Consider the following 12,108-nt stretch of genomic DNA (forward strand, 5'->3'; position numbering starts at 1 on the left):
AAAGGGTAGTAAAGGAAACTCATGATGCGAAAAAAAAGAAATGTTAATCATGATTTCATAGACTCTAATGTTGGATCGAAGACCCACCATGTTCCAAAAATCGATATGAGGAAGTTTGATGGCAAAGATCCCGCAACATGGATATTACAGATGGAACAATTTTTCAATCTCGATAATGTGGAAAACACACAAAAGGTACGTATTGCAACTTTATATTTGGAACCAAATCAGTTTGTATGGTATCAATGGCTTTGCTATAATAAACAAATTATCACTTGGGCAATTTTTACGGAAGAATTGACAGCACATTATGAGGATACAAAAAGAAACACTTTTTTTAGCCAATTGATAAGTCTCAAACAAAAGGGTTCAATAATGGAGCACATTGAGGAGTTCCAAAAATTAAACATAAGGGTAAATAACATTCCAGAGGAGCATAGGATTGATGTGTTCATAGGGACTTTAAAGGATAATATCCAACATGATGTTCACCTTTGGGAACCTGATTCATTAGATAAGGCATTCAGCTTAGCAAGAAAAATGGAAAGCAAAATTATGGCAACCAGGAAGCATAACACTCAAAACTATAAAGATGGAAGTGTTGTTGCCCCTAGTCTTCCAAAACCTATAAGGTTGACACCACAAAAATTGGAAGAAAAAAGAGAAAAAGGGCTTTGTTACACTTGTGATAGCAAATACACTAAAGGTCATAGGTGTGCTGGGAAGAAATTATTCTACATAGATTTTGAAGAGGAAGAAGAAAAGGAGCAAGAAAGGTCAAAAGAAGAGGATATACTCAAGGAAAAAGGCCTAGGTAAAGAAGAAATGAATCTGACCATATCTTGTAATGCATTGGCTGGAATTACCACTCCTCAAACCATCAAGATAGAAGGACAAATCAAGAAGAAAAAGGTAATAGTGTTGATTGATTCAGGAAGTACCCACAATTTTATTCATTGTAAGATAGCAAAAGAATTGAATTGCATCCTATATCGAGCACCAAAATGTCAAGTAATGGTTGAGGAATGATAAATTGCTCTAGAAATTGCCATAATATCAAGCTATCCATGGGAGAATATGTATTGACCAGCCCGATGCTTTCCATTCCAATATGAGGTGCTGATGTTGTACTAGGAGTCCAATGGCTACAATCCTTGGGTACAATAGCTTTTAATTTTCAAGAAATTTTCATGAAAAATTTCTGCAGAAGGAAAGGAAGTTGAATTAAGGGGTATTGCAGGGAAACTGGGAAAGATAATCAGCTCTAATGGTATTACAAAGCTTCTAAAAAAGGAACAAAGAGGTGTAATTGCACAATTATGTTCACTAGATGTTTCCACATCAAAATCATCTATTTCTCCAGATCTCCAAAAAGTCTTGGAAAATCAATCCAAGGTATTTGAGACTCCCAAAGGTCTCCCACCTATTCGTGATCATGATCATGCTATTCATTTGATTCCAGGAAGTGTTCCTCCAAACATCTGGCTGTATAGATATCCCTATGCCCAAAAGAGTGAAATTGAACGTATGGTTGCAGAAATGCTAGAGGCTGGTATAATTCAACCTAGTCAAAGTTCTTTCTCTGCTCCAGTAGTATTGGTGCACAAGAAGGATGGATCATGGTGCATGTTTCCGGATTATAGGGAGCTCAACAAGCTCACTATTAAAGATAAGTTTCCCATTCCTACCATTGATGAATTACTGGATGAATTTCATGGATCAATTTACTTCACCAAGTTGGATCTTTGTTCAGGATATCATCAAATTAGAATGAAGACTGAAGACATTCCAAAAACAACATTCAGAACTCATGAGGGTCATTATGAATTTTTGGTCATGCCTTTTGGCCTTACCAATGCACTTGCTACATTTCAAGGTTTGATGAATTCCATTTTCAAACCCTTCCTTAGAAAATTTGTGTTAGTATTTTTTGATGATATACTAATCTACAACAAGTCTTGGAAGGATCAGTTGAACATGTTGATAGGGTGCTACAACTATTGGAGGAGAAACAATTATATGCAAAAAGATCCAAATGTTTCTTTGGAGTACAAGAGGTGGAATATCTAGGTCATATTGTATCTCATGAAGGAGTTAAGGTAGACCCTAGCAAAATTAAAGCCATTAAGGAATGGAAAATCCCCACATCCATAAAGCATCTGTGCATATTTCTTAGGTTGACAGGGTATTATCGCAAGTTTATTAAGAATTATGGGAGAATAGCAGCACCTCTAACAACATTATTGAAGAAAGATGCATTTTCATGGACTCCAAAAGCAACAAAGGCCTACGGACATCTGAAGGAGGCAATGTGCCAAGCACCGGTCTTAGCTACACCGAACTTTACAAAAACCTTTATTGTGGAATGTGATGGTTTAGGAAATGGAATTGGTGATGTTTTAATGCAAGATGAAAGACCCATTGCTTTTGAAATTCGTCCAATCAAGGGAAAGTTTTTACACAAAGCTATTTATGAGAAGGAAATGTTGGCAATACTACATGAACTTAAGAAATGGTGACCTCGCCTAATGGGAAGACACTTCAAGGTAAAAACAGATCATGATAGCCTTAAATACTTTTTAGAACAAAGATTATCCTCTGAAGAGTAGCAAAAGTGGGTCACAAAGATGTTGGGTTGTGACTATGAAATCATCTACAAAAAAGGGAAGAAAAATGTGGTGGCAGATGCACTCTCAAGAAAGGATGAGGATGTGGAAACATTGTTGTGCACCATTTCTATTATCCAACTAGATTGGATAAATGAAGCAAGGGAGGAATGGAAGAATGATGAAGAAGTGTGGGCACTTATTTGAAAGTTACAACAAGATTCCAGTACATTTGATACATTTAGCTGGCAAAATGATTCGTTATGGTACAAAGATCGCTTATACCTTTGTAAGAATTCCCAACTCAAACAAAATATTCTTATGGAATTGCACACTTCTCCCTTAGGAGGGCACTCAAGATTTTTAAAAACTTACCACAAGGTTGAGAAGGAATTTTTTTGGGATGGCCTTAAATCGGATCTTCAAATTTTTTTGGCGAAATGTTTGGTTTGCCAACAAAATAAAGTTGAAACAATTAAGACCTCGGGTCTATTACAACCTTTATCCATTCCAAGCCAACATTGCCAGGAGGTTTCAATGGATTTTATCGCAGGTTTACCCAAGTCTGAGGGAAAGAGTGTCATCATGGTGATAGTTGACAGAATTACCAAGTATGCACACTTTTGTGCATTGTCACATCCATTTAAAGCCAGTACAGTTTCTATTGCATTTATGGAAACAATTCAAAAGCTACATGGAAACCCAAAGATTATTGTAAGTGACAGAGATCCCATTTTCACTGGAAATTTTTGGACATAATTATTTTCTTGTCTCGGTACTCAGTTAGCTCATAGCTCATTTTATTATCCTCAATCTGATGGGAAAACTGAGATAGTAAACAAATGTTTGGAAGGATATCTTCGTTTCTTTGTATCTGATAAACAGACATAATGGGTCAAATGGTTTCCTCTAGAAGAATGGTGGTATAACACTTCCTTCCATACAACAACAAAAATGACCCCATTTATGGCACTTTATGGATATTAGCCACCATCCATCACATCATATTTAAGAGAAAATTCTAAGGTTCAAGCAGTGGAACATCACATCGAGCATCAACAACAAGTCCTCCAACTCTTAAAGGATAACCTCATGTTGGCGCAAAATAGAATGAAACAACAGGCATATCAACATTGCAGTGAAAGAAGTTTTGATGTAGGTGATTGGGTATTTCTACGGCTATGACCATATAAACAAATGCCCCTCAAGCAAGCTAACAAGGATAACAAATTATCACCAAAGTATTATGGTCCGTACAAGGTGTTGCAAAATATTGGTACTATGGCATACAAATTGGAGCTTCCTGTAGCTTCTCGAGTGCACCCAGTTTTCCATGTTTCATGTTTAAAGAAGGTTATAGGCAACAAGCTCGCAGTTCAAACAATATTGCCAGAACTTGACGAGGAAGGAAAAATTATATTGGAACCGGAAGCAGTCACAGAAACAAGAACTCGACAGCTACGAAATTGATCAATTTCAGAGTATCTCATCAAGTGGAAGAACTTATCTGCTGAAGATTCCACATGGGAGGATGAGAATTTTATACATAAGCATGCAGAACTACTCAAGCATTGAGGACAACACTTTTTTGAAGGAGAGGGGCATGTTAGGTCCCTATAATACTAGTGATTACCACATTACTATTGTAGTTGTATCCCTTATTAATATTGTCGTGCCCCTATTGTCCCCATATTGTTATTACTGTGCCCCATAGAATCCTTCTATTATTATTTTTGTGCCTTTATATTATTATTGTTAGGTCGGATGCATTATGACTCCTTAGACTCCAATATATAGAAAGGAGGTTTTGTCATTTGAATCATCAAAGAATCATTCATTTGTGTAATGTAAAGGAGGTTGCTCCCTTGAAGACGCTGAATTCTAAGGCATTGATCTATCTTTTCTACCTTTTTGTGAGTTGGTTTCATAACATAAACCTTCAAACGACATGCCATCAAATATTGGTAGCCTCACAGGATTTTTAGGTGGATGTATATGGTTATCATTGGTTGTGACTGGACAATTATCAGTGAAAATATTGTGGATTGGATCTGATGTCCGAACATTGATAGATCGATAGCTCGATAGATCATATTCTTTAGATTCCCAAAAATGAACTGAACCCAAAAGAGTCTCAGGTAGAGGGGATGTAAGGAGATTTGCACCTTCCCATATAAGATATTTTCAAACATCATTTGATTATGTATGTTGACAGATTCTATTAGCTGTGAAACAATAAAAAATATTTGAGACAATGGCCAAAAAACTCCCTTCAACAAACAAATTAGGGTATAGAGATTGATGCACATCAGTTGAAAGGTGATGGAAAGATTTTCTCAAAGGGACATCACTCGAATCAGAGGATTTCCAAGATGAGATCACATCTGGAAAGATGATGTCGAGAGGAGTGCAAAGTGTAGAAACCCTAATTCAACTTGGTTCAAGGATCTCATCAGGAATGTGAGAACCTGACATAACAATCAGCGGAAGCTGAAGTGCCTCAACTCCCTAATGAGTCCCCAAATATTCGAAAGGTGGATCATCAAATTCTAGTGGCTTTGTAGGATCAAAATATGGATATGTAGGATAATCACCAGAGACGTGAGTGAATGTATCTTTGGTATAATGAGAATAATTGCAACCACTAGTTCGATCGAGTTGAGTATCTGGCACATAAGGCTCTTTTTGGATTGAGAGTAAAGAGGGATTAATGAGAGAACCAACTTGAGATGCAAGGCGCTCTTCTTCACTTGTTAAATATTGCGGGTTGAAAATATCAGGCATAAGAGATTCAAGGCCCACCTCCCTTAACTGGGAAACATCGCCCCCATGTACATGATTGCAGTCTACACCAGAAAGGAAAAGATGTGCATGATCTGAAGGGACTGCCAGTGTAGTAGACCCATGGACTAAATCAGGGTAGAATGGATGCATAGGGTCATATGAAGAGGCACAAATCAGACCCAGACTCGCATCCTGCCCATTTATGTTCGCCAAAGGGGGAGATGGTTTTGTAGGCTTGATGTGGTCTGTGGATTCGATAGGACAATCAACTTTACTTGAGACAAGACAAAAGCCATCATGGGCAGTGAATGAGATCTTGAAATATAGTGAGACGCATCTTGAATGGAATCGATCAAGGTTCCATCGGCAGGAAGAGATGTTATGTAATTTTCAGATTCAAGATCAAAAGGATGTACGAGGGATTTAGAGTTGACACCATCAGATACATTTCCTAGAAAGCATTGTTCATAATTTGAACCATTTACGACCAAAATCTTATTATGTAACGAGTCAAGAGGAGGATGAGAAATCCCAAAATCAGTAATATCTTCCTCGGAGGCTTGATGTTGTTCCAGATTCAAAGGGATAGGAAAAATTAGATTATAGGTAGAATTTGGACACTTTATAATCTACAGATTATGGTGATACTCATGCAAAATAGGAATTGTTTCTAATTGAAAATTTTGTAGAGAAACGAGAACCAATCATTGAAAATTTATATCCAAATACATCCATTCGACATTGCTTTCAAGAAATTCAAAACAAAGATGCACAAATCTGAAAGAAAAATCCTCTAAATATTCATCGGGCTTCATCCTAAGCTCATTTATCCTCTTTAACACGTCTTGAAAATCCTACATGTCAAATGCTTGTTGGAGCTTACCGATGAGTTTCTTAAACGAATGAATGGACTATGCTAGAAACATGTGGCACCATTTCTTGGTACGACCTTCAAGGGTGAGGGAAAATAACACACAAGCAAATTCTTCATCGTCGATTTCAAAAGATTGACAAAACTCGAGGAAATCATAAATGTGCTCAGTTATGGTTTTTTCCATCCTCACCATCAAAATTTAACGTGGACAAGTGATGGAGTTTCTCTCGGGGGATGGAAAATTGAAAAATAGACAAACTAGATAAACACCCTGGGAGCAAGATTATGGTCAGAGCCATTAACATATATGAGACTAGACTATAGGCTCCAAGGGCTTAGCTTGTCATCTGGTCCTCCGTCTAGCACCAATTTGTTGATAGGAAAAAATGTACCACCAACGACTAAGGGGTCTCCCTGGTGTAAAGTCCCAATTAGACCTCACACCATTTGGGATAGGAGCCCAATCTAGTATGTGGGCCTGACTACCACCATGAATGTTTTATGATCTTGGTTATAAAATGAAAAGGTGCTAGAGTGGGGCAAGAATGCAATTCTAGGGCATTGACAAAAAATAAGTCGAAGATTGATAAATTTCAGAGATAGGTACAAATGAGTCTCAACAACAATAAGAAGAGACAAATGCTGAGAGGGATTAGTGAGCTAAAACCCCATCAGACATTATAAATAGGAACATGCTAGAAGTCAATTGAAAATTAGTTCACAATAAGTCACCGACATGGCAAGGAACAAGTAAACACATATTCAAAATTAAAACATACATGCAACCACTATGTATTAGTACATAACATCTTGCGTATATGAAGGCACACATACAAATATGGTGAGGTACTAGAAAACTAATACAACCACCATGAATAAGCATGGGAATCAATGCCAAAGATAAGAGAAAACATCTTATTACTATTGTTGCCACTTGAAATATATAACATGCAATTGGTCAATACCCAATAGTGGAACATGGGTTGTTCATATCATTTCCTGATGCCAAAACCCTAGCCCCACTGCAAATCCCTTCTACCAACCACCAAGAGTTGAGTGGCTCTAGCTCTCAAGCATAAATCAACTATGTATCTTTGCCTCTACTCAAGTTCTAAAGTCCTTGCAAATGAGGCTTGAGGGAACATTGATAGAGATGAGGTGACTGTCGACCTACCATGACCCTTGGCCTTCCCTCATGACCTTTCGGTTACCCTCATGACTCTTGAGATTACCTACTTCTTTCTCAGGCAAAATGGTTGCTACATGCCCACATCAGTCCTATCATAGTTGCTAACATTATGGTAGGTGAAATTTACATTACGATGAAGGAGAGATAGGAAGAGGTTGTAAAAGGTCCGTGCAACCCTAGAATGTGTGTTTCCCTTATGTTGCAATGTTGCAGATGCTCGAGCCTTAGACAGGTCTGTTTGCTTGCCACTATGCCTCACTCGCATTCATCTATCTTCTGGTGATGCCCATTTGAGTTTTATTGAGGGGTTATTGAAGCTTGCAAGGAACCATTTTTCTTGCTAAATGGGAACACTAGCCATGAAATCTTCATAACAGATTGTAATCCTTCTACATAGCTCAACATCTTTCTTCCCTCCTAACTTTTCTAGTTGAGGAAACTTTCAGTAATTGATGAATGTGTGGCTTTGTATTGGTGTGCTATGGCTGTAACCCTTTGGGATGAAAATCTCCATACTCCTCATAAGATTGGATCATTCTCCAACATATGTTGTTGGCCAGGATCATGCCTTCCTGCAACATCAATCCCTTGGGTCATCAATGTCTGCATAAATAGCAGGGATCTGCCTTCACATTTTTGTTCCTGCACATGTACACAAACATTAATTAAGCATTAAGACAAAAAGTATTATGATGAAATATAAGAAATAAATATCACAAATGAACAAGAATTCTTAGCCTTGAAATTGTTAGCGATCTCTTGGTAATAAATTTGTGCGTTTCTCTATTCCATGTCGTATCTTGTGGGGTCGAGGTGGTAGCAGTGGTTGTCTACCTAAGAAGTCAAATTATTATTGCGATACTATTTTCATGCTTCCCTTTCATCCTCGCCCACATATTGGGAAATTTTGCATTGTGATATTTTTTAAACATTTGCAAAAGGTGCCAAGTCAAATACTTTGGCCACTACCATTGAATAACACAACCCTTTGCGCTCATTCGAACCTTCCACTTCCTGATACGTATCTTCGAACCTCGGGGCTAACATACTTACTTCTTGAGCCTGCACCTATCATCAACACCCATCGTTATGCTTCTCATGCCACTAAATTCCTCCTTGAATTCATATCCTTGGTTCTTTTATTCAAATAACAAGACGGGCTTGGCGCCGTAGTGGGAACAAGGACCTTTGAGAGAATGATTTTTCCAATCGACATATGATAGTCTATGGCGATTGTTCATGGGAACCAATGTTGCCCCGCTTTTATTCGATGAATCACTTCATGCCTTTGACAAAAAATGCTTCTGATGCAGAGATTCCATGCGACCTGAATTAACATGTCCTTATGCTCCCTTTATGTTGTATACTTCTATAAATAAAAATGCGGGTCCTACATTACGGCTTAGAGGATCGCTGGGTGCATTGCTTTCTAGTTATATCTTGCCTCCTTGAAGGGACATTGACAAGTGGATCTTATATGGTTGCGTAGTCGCTGAAGGTGATGGGTCGTGCCAGTCATTAGCTCCTTCAGACACGATTTTGCTACTAAGCGACATGGAACAGGTCACACACTCGCAGTGAGAGAAAGTCGCGTCAATATGCGTTTCATCAGGCACGATTCTACGATTAGGTGAATTGGGGGAGGTCACAAAGTTGCATTGAGATAAATTCACACCGTCTGGCCTCTGGCTGGCATGCGACTCAACGACTATGAAGGATGTTTGGCTCACTAGGTTCACATGGTCGTATCTTGTTGGCGCTTATTTGAGGCTCTAAAGCTGCAATCTTGTGACTCGGAGAGGTCATCGTGTGGTTGGAACCAAGCGACTATTATGCTTCCCTTCCTGTCATGCAGCATGCATGTTTAGAAGAGCGAATATTTCAACAGATTGTCGTGTAGATCTTTGGAATGCAGTAGAAGGAAACCTATAAATTGGACAATTCAGCTGGTTTTCAAAGCGGTCTGCTTCAACTCGCTCCCATCCCATTAGTGACATATTGTTTCCGGCATAGGTCTGTAAGTCCAACTCAACGACTTCCTGCATGCCCTATCGAGGTTGTACTTTACTTCATTTCATGGTTGAATCTCCCTAGCAATGCTTGTGGAAGTGCATGGATGAGGAATGGAGTGGGACATGTGAATTTTGACGTTAGAAAACAGTCACTGACCCTACGATATGTTGATCTTTGAAACTGTAGAATTTATATGCCTCTTTCACCGTCGTATTTTCATGGGTCATTGTCATGTAATAGAGTGAGTGCGTGAAGCTAGAGGGGTATGCTCTTAATACATGGTCTGCATCAATTTGGAGCGTACTGAGTGATGTGTCCTTATCGATGAGTGAAGCTTCAACACAATTAGCACAACCCTTTAAATCTTTTGTATTGTGACCTCATTGCTACCTCATAAATATCGATGCGCCCATTCTAGCATGACTGTCCTGTACAATACCTGAAGGAGTCTGCTCAAATGCGAATTCAATGAATAAAAATGGATCATTGACTGTGAAATAGAATTCATTGCATCATTTGATGTTAAACCTAGCCACCTTCCCTTAGTCTCCATAGGACCACAATACTTGGGCTTTCCATATCACTTTTGTGATGTGAACACACATATTCACAGGCTCGAATGATGTATAAACAACACCATTGTTTGCGCAAGTGATCCATGAACTCATTGATCATATTATGCAAGTTTTACATGATTCACCATCATGTTTTAAATCTTGGTGTGAGATCATATCATTCCTTCATGGTGCCACTTACACCTTGTGCACGATTAGAGTGTCGGTTGGTCCATTACGATGACACCATATGTGTTTTGAGAGGGCTTTGATAAAGGTGAGGCCTACACTTTAAGACTATCATAAATAATGAAAGGTGTTGTCTCTGTTTCGCTGCATAGCACAATAATACACATGTTAATTACTTGATATATATATATATATATATATATATATATATATATATATATATATATATATATATATATATGTATACATATGTATACATATATAGATATATATATATATATATATATATATATATATATATATATATATATATATACATATATATATATATATGTATATATATGTATACATATATATATATATATGTCTATATATGTATACATATATATATATATCTATATATCTATATATATATATATATATATATATATATATATATACATACATACATACATACATACATACATACATACATACATACATACATACATACATACATACATATATATATATATATATATATATATATATAATAATGCTACAACCTAGGGTGCATCAATGCATGTTCAATGCTCTTTCGAAAATGTCATGTTTTGGCCTTTGGTCCTTTTATACAAGCTTGTTTAATACCAAACACATGCATTAACCTAACATCCAAGGTGGTGTTAACATATCAAGGGGTCCCTGTAATGATGCAAAGCTAGTGAGATGTGATGCTTATGGGAGTGCACGCATGGGGCCAAAGGGCGAGGTTGAAAAATGAAGGTGACTCTCATTCTGACCAGTTAGGGCTTCAAAAATGTGCACGATGAGGACAACAACTCATCAACCCTAATGAATTTGGAAGGGATGAGGGTGACGGCGAGGCGAAGTCATCAAAGAAAGTATTCCCATAAACCCTAATTCTTATTGATGTGGTCGTGCTTCAAGATGAGATGACAAGGGTAAAGATGATAAGCATCCTAGAGAGTGAGGATTAGTTTAAATTAGGATTGGGAGTACAATCACATACCTTTAGGGTTACCAGGATGCAAGGGAAACCCATAATCCTCACAAACCCTAATGCACATTCTGACGTGAAGCATCCGCCAAGAACCAGGGGAAAATGTTTTGCAATGACTCTCACAATGATGCCATGCGATGCTGATGAGGATGCACCCTTAGAGGCATGTGAATTAGGTAACAATAGGGAGGGGATCACTCTTTTGACTAGCTAGGGTTTCTCCCAAACCCTAATATCTTTAGTCGTAAGGAAAGCCACATTGAGTGTTTGTTTGTCCAAAAATAGGGTTCCTACTGATTGCAATGCATATTATGACTTTCAAAATCGTGGGAGACTCTTATCCGCATGAATGGAGCTATTGACCTTCAAAACCCTACTATGATCCTAAGGCATATGTCTGAGATAAAACATAATGGGCAAATGCAATGCATGAAACGTGAGTGGGCACACCAAAGGGGTTGGATAGGCAAGGTTGTGGGGAGAGCAACTAGTTGGGGGTCCTATAGAAACCCTAGAAGCTTGGAGCGAGTGGTGGGGTAACCAAATTTTGAATATGCCCAAAAATTTGGGTGGTGTTGTAGTGGCTACAACAGGTTGGTAAGCCCAGCCACCTCATGACCTCTATTGAAATGAGGTTATTTTAGTTCCCACTGTCAACAATGAATTGTAGAGGGGAACCATTTACCCACATCTAGGAGTGGAAGAGGTTCTCCCCCTCCTCTGGATGTTTGAGTTCCTCCTTCTAGATCTTCGTGGTGGCAACGGTGGCATTAGGCTTTGCATTGATAATCTTCTTCCCTTTGTCATTCCCGTTCTCATTCCCCTTGTCGGGTTTTGATTCAGAGTTGGAACATGCATATGATTCTAAAGCCTTCAACTTGGCCACCAATGACTGC

Source organism: Pinus tabuliformis, chromosome 8 (genome assembly GCF_031772625.1).
Source record: "Pinus tabuliformis cultivar Carrire ecotype Pingquan chromosome 8, CPIR1, whole genome shotgun sequence".
NCBI classification, from domain to species: Eukaryota; Viridiplantae; Streptophyta; class Pinopsida; order Pinales; family Pinaceae; genus Pinus; species Pinus tabuliformis.